This window comes from Triticum aestivum, chromosome 3A (genome assembly GCF_018294505.1).
Source record: "Triticum aestivum cultivar Chinese Spring chromosome 3A, IWGSC CS RefSeq v2.1, whole genome shotgun sequence".
In the NCBI taxonomy this organism is placed as follows: Eukaryota; Viridiplantae; Streptophyta; class Magnoliopsida; order Poales; family Poaceae; genus Triticum; species Triticum aestivum.
Window position 1 is genome coordinate 209962525 of NC_057800.1, and position 6195 is coordinate 209968719.

Consider the following 6195-nt stretch of genomic DNA (forward strand, 5'->3'; position numbering starts at 1 on the left):
CATCGACCTCCTCCAGCCTTCACGTGCGACTATTCATCCACGGGCTCCTGTTCATCCAGCCTCCACCGTGCGCTACTCCACCGGCTACTGTTCAACCAGCCCTCTCCACGGGCTCCTGTTCAACCACCCCTCCACGGGCTACTATTCATCCATCCCTCCACCATCTACTATTCATCCAGCCCTCCACGGGGTGGTCCTGTTCATCTTGCCCTCCACGGGGTCCTGTTCATCCAGCCCCAACCGGCTCGATTGATCGGGGTCCTGTTCATCCAGAGGCAACACCACGGGGTCCTGTTCATCCACCCCCAGTGGGAACTGTTCATCCAACCCCCCCACCCCCGCAACACTCACTGTTCATCTAGAGGAAACATCGATCGGCTTTAGTTAGCAGCAGTAGCGAAGGAATCGCTCGATTGGGTTTAGTTAACAGCCATCGATCGATCGCTCGGGTTCAGTAACGCATAGCCTGCAGTGCAATCACTCGGGTTCAGAGCCCAACGCCTCGCTCGGGTTCAGCTAGAGCCCAATACCTCGCACACATGCACGTACGTACGAGAGAAATGTGTATCGTTCGGCCCCACCGGGAACTGTTCATCCAAACCCCCCAACAACGCTCACTGTTCATCCAGAGGCAGCATCGATCGGCTCCAGTTAGCAGTAGTAGCGAAGGAATCGCTCGATCAGGTTCAGTTAACATCCATCGATCGATCTCTTCGGTTCAGTAACGCGTAGCCTGCAGTGCAATCGCTCGGGTTCAGTTAGAGCCCAACGCCTCGCTTGAGTTCAGTTGGAGCCCAACGCCTCGCACCCACGCGCGTGCGTGTACGAGAGAAACACGCATCGCTTGGCCCCGACCACCCACCGTAACCGGGAACACCCCGATATTTTCCTCGCCCTCGCTTCTACCATTTGTTTTTCCGTCATGGACGGCCCAAAGAATGTCATGCAGCTGCGTCTCTGGCCCGCCCAGGACGAAAAGCCCATTTTCTATCATGATTTTTTGTCATAGAAGTAGGACCCCACCACATATATGATGATACCGGGTTTTGTCACAATTATCGTCATAGAAGTGCCATAAGTATGACAGAAAAAAATTCATTCGGCCCAAAATGTCATGGATGTGTCTTTTTTTGTAGTGTCATGATCATTCTTAGAACAAGAACATATATATATATATATATACATCTGGGCTATTCTGTTACGCGTAAGAGAATATTATTCTGTTACCCTTCTTGAACTGATAGTTTCAGGCGGTTGTACTGATAATTTTAATCTTGTCGAAGTGATCATATGACTCCTCATCTCATCGAACTGACGTCCGCCTCCTCATCTACCCGTACATGGAGAACAACAGCCTGGACCACTGGCTCCACGAGCGCGCGGACGCCGGCGACCCCCTACCCTGGCTGGCGCAGCTGCGGATCGTGCGGGGCGCGTCGAGCGGGCTGGCGCACCGGCACGGCGGCGACGCGTGGATGATGCACCGAGACGTGAAGCCGAGCGACATCCTGCTGGACACGGCGATGGAGGCGCGGCTAGGGGACTTCGGGCTGGCACGCGGGAGTGACGACACGCACGTGACAACGAACATGGTGGGCACGCTGGGTACATCCCGCTGGAGTAGGGGCACTCGCTGCCGGCGACGTACTGGGGCGACATGTACAGCATGGGGGTGGTGCTGGTGGAGCTGGTGACGGGGCGGAGTCTCGTGGATATGGTGGTGCGGCTCGGCGCACGGGACATGACGGCATGGGCGGTGCAGCTGCAGCGGGAGGGGCGGGGCCACAAGGCCGTGGACGCCGCTGTGTCGGGGCGGCACTGGGAGGACGCGGCGAGGGTGCTGGGGCTGGCGTGTGCCTGCGTCAGTGACGACCCCAAGGCAAGGCCCATGGCGCAGCAGCTCATCGAGCGGCTTGACGCCATCACCGCAGTCGCCGCGGTCCCGGAGATTCGCTCCGCCACGATAGATAACTGAAGCTTGTGTTGATGACTGAATCGATATAACAGTAGCTAGATGTGACAGTAATATCTCATGTACATTTTGACAAGAGTTGATTCACGTATAAAGATTGAATGGATGATGATTAACTCAGCGGGATTGCTAAGTTTTTCACCGTGCGGATGTAAAAAGTGCATGGCCGTTTAACTATTTTTTAGAGTAATCTTTTTTCAATACCGTTTTTATCCATCAAACTATTTCACCTAAAGAGTTTGAACCTTTCTATAGTCAGACCTTGGACTAATTGATGACTTTTTTGTTTTTTGCCTTTACATTTTTTATCGTACAATTTGTCGAATGTCATCGTCTCCGAGCTTGAGTGGCTTATACCCGTTGAACTGATTGAATTTGTGATGTTGAACTTTTTTTGTTTTTTACCTTTACATTTTTTTCATACAATTTGTTGGTGTCATCGTCTTCGAGATTGAATGGCTTATATCCGTTGAAGTGACTGAATTGTTATGTTGAACTTTTTCTCAATTTTATTATGATTAAGGTGTAGTTTTGTATACAGTAAGAATGCATCATTTTTTGGGACTACCGAAATGAACGGTGGACTTCTCCAACCAGGTTTTTTGAACCGTGTCGGATGAGCACTTAAACTTATAGAAGCGAAACTTTTGGGGTTTTAATGATAATTTTGTTTTCTCGTCCGAACTGATGGTGACATCCTCACCCGAACTTGCACAGTTTTATGTAGGCGAATTGACTGAATTTTGTTTGTAATAAATATTTTATGTTTTTTCTCTTCAAATTTTCTTTGAATTCACTAGAACGAACTAACTATGTTTTATTTTTTTAACTTATATGCTATACATGACCTTTCCATATACGAACTCACAATTTTTTAATTGTGTTTGATGAGCACTTGACCTTATAGAAGTGACCTTTTTTTAGATTTTTATTTTTCTTATTTTTTCGCTTCCATTTTTCTTTTGTCTTCATTTTAGAACTTGTGGCCGCGCACGAGATCACTACAGCATTAGCATGTCCATGCTGTTGAACTGATGATTTTTTTGTCATTGCACTGTTGCAATATAAGGACAAGAACAAGTATCAATATAAATTGATACTTTTTTGTAGGTTTTTGGGAATGATAGTTATGTTTTGTAAATATAGAATTTTTTTAAATATGTGTACTACACATGCCATAATAATTAACACAAGCGCCATGTGGGCTAGGAAGAACATGGTACTTGAATCAGAATTGACACTGAAGAAACTTGCTACAAATCATTACTTATTCAGGTGATATATCCAAACTTACAGAATTTTGAAGCTTGAAAACTTGAACTAACGATATTTCTTGATACACACCAACTTTTCTGTGTCTTTTTCATGGACTGACGTTAGAATATACATCAAACTAATATTAAGTTTAATACAAACATTCTCTATTCATGAACTGACATTTTTTCTTCTTGTGGACTGAAGAAAAGAGAACAAAAATACACACAGAACTCACACTAGAATACACACTGAAGAAAAAAGAATTTCTTCTCCATGAACTGATGATAGAATACACAAATATCAAGTATTATATTGTCAGGTTTTTTCATGGTAGGTAGTACAAGAATGAGCACGAAAAAATCATTCACGCGCGAGTACAGCAGCAGTACAAGTTGAGTATCATCTCTCGCACACACACACCTCCTCACCTGCTTCATGTGCGCTTCTCCCTTATTGCTGTGTGCACCTATATTGAGTGTACAACAGCAACACTTTTCATGAACGTCGACGAGGCGTGCAGTTGTACTGCCGAGATGAAGATCCTTGACCCCTTTGCTCCCCCCGCGGCCGCTGAGCGCAAGCCTTGGCATGGCAGCCGCGGGTGGTCCGCAGGAGGGAGGCGGCGGCTGGTGGCGCGGGGCGGGGCATGGAGGACGGTGTGGCACAAGGAGTGGGTTGCGTACCATGCCCGGGGAGGCTGGTGGTCGGGGTGGCGACGCAGTGGGGGCCGGGGTGGTGGCGCAGTGGGGGAGGCTGCTAGTCAGCACAAATTATGTACAACATTCGCACCACAAGAAAATGAAGCAGTAAATATACCATATTTTTGTACATACAAGCATACGGAAAATTATATAATCAACATAGCATACCCGAATATGTAGTTGCACTGACGCTCTGGGAATTTTAGAACTAAAGAAGCACAGACTGGCTGCACAAATAAATATGATATAAATGTTTACTGTCCAAGAGCGGCCGTGCCACGTATTCAGAATTTCCTCGCACCATTTCTCATCTATGTTTTTAAGGTGACGCTTTGCTTTAAGGTGCTGGGGGGCTCCTAGGCGCCTAAAGCGAACATATTTGCAAAGCGTTGGGGGGCGCCTCGACGCCTAGGCGTCACCTTAGAGATGCCTTAAAAACATAGTTTGTCATACACAAAAGTCATGTATGGCTATCAGGCACAGATTCTATATATAGAAGGACCAGTGAGGGTCTCAGAAACCAACTAGGAGTACATGATTTCAATCAACTGGATGCTCATCAGTACTAGAATTATTGGAAGGAAGTTTAGATTTGTAGCAGCACACGCACCAAACTTAGAGATTTTTCTTGAACTTATTTAGGTGACTGAAGACAAGCAATGAAACAGATATAATAACAAAACATTCATTCTCATACAGCTAGAGAGATGTAAACAAACTATTTTACTACATTACAATATTGATTCGATGGGGCACTAGCTATAGTTATACATAAACTCCGTACCTTTTTCTCAGTGAAATTGTCGAAAGGCTCATTTATTTTTCGTTTGAACTTACCACGTTTCTCAATTTGAACTTTTAGAATTTTGGTCAATGAACTTCAAACATATAACTATTCATTTTTATCCATTTGAACTCCTATATAAACTCAATTATTTTTAGACATACGAACAAACATCCCCCTATTTTCACGACTTTGAACTCCTGTATATTTTTTCTTTTAGCTTACGGTCTCGCTGGTCTGAATTGATGTACAACATCATCATCTGCTAAATTTTCTAGCCCAACATCATAATCTGGTGTCCCATCAAAATCTCACTCCTATCTCGAGGAAGTAGAACTCGGCAATTTTTTGTTGTGGACTGAAGATCTCATAAGTACAAAGGAACTGAAATTCTGTAACTTTTTTGTCAATTCAAATGTAGAGGGGCATTACCATCAGAGGATTTGAAGCAGCCAGTCACAACACTTTGACTTGACCTCCATCAGCAGTTGCTCCCTTGCACCCGGATGACTGTCCTTAACCTGGCATACAACATTATTAGAACCTGCAGGTTCTCCACACTAGCACTGAGATTTTTCTTTTCCTACTTTTTAAATAAATCAAACTTCCAGACTCGCTCTATGACAATGATTGAACTTGCACATTTCAGCCATGGCATCAAGCAGCAACTAGAAGTAAACAATTTTTACAACACTAAAAAAGTTCACAACATCACATCAATAAGCACAATGGGTGGATATCACAGTGATGTCGAAGAAGGCACATCTATCCAATAGCAGGGTTAACGGTCATCCACCTCAAGTTGGAACTCTTGAATAAAATGAACAACAGAGCATAGTTATGGGCTGAATAAAATGAACAACAATCATCCCTGTCTCCTTGTCTGAGCTTCAGTTTAGAACATAGTTCTTGAACTTACTAATTAGTATAACATGTTCTGACGCCGGCGCACAATGTGTATGGAGGAGCTCTATTCTTTCCGTGTGAATGTTTAAGAGGAAAATCAACCTTGAATTGCAGGAGCAGAGAGAATTCTATGGCCGTGGGGATGCCCCTTCGGCACTGACATCCAGCAGGGGAGCCTTGCATGGTAGTAACACACATTGATCTTTTTTCTGTAATTATTCATGAACTGATGATAAAATCCACAGTGAACTGTGACACCTAGTGTATGTTTTCTTTTTAGTACAGGGCATGATTGGAACTAGTACTAAGTAAGCAGTGTAGGGATTAGCAGAGCAGTGTATGTTAATCTCAATGCTCTTTGAACTTGTCACGTTGCTTACCTCTGCATGTTTCAATAAATCCAGAAAACGTATGTGGCAAAGATAGTCGTTGAACGGCCACGAGTGTTGACGGTGAACGGCCAGTGGTGCCAGTGGTGAACGCCCTGTGCGCCACGCTGACGGCCGAAGATGAAGGCCTGCCAGCTCGGGGATAGGAGGCCCGGCTGTTCAAAGGACGATGCGCGGCAGTTTGAG

General features: G+C 45.1%; 1 pseudogene; it reads left to right on the plus strand.

Annotated features, from left to right (window-relative positions):
* The first annotated feature begins 1523 nt into the window (after positions 1-1523).
* Positions 1524-1975, plus strand: LOC123056885 (phytosulfokine receptor 1-like; annotated as a pseudogene).
* The last annotated feature ends 4220 nt before the right edge of the window (positions 1976-6195 follow it).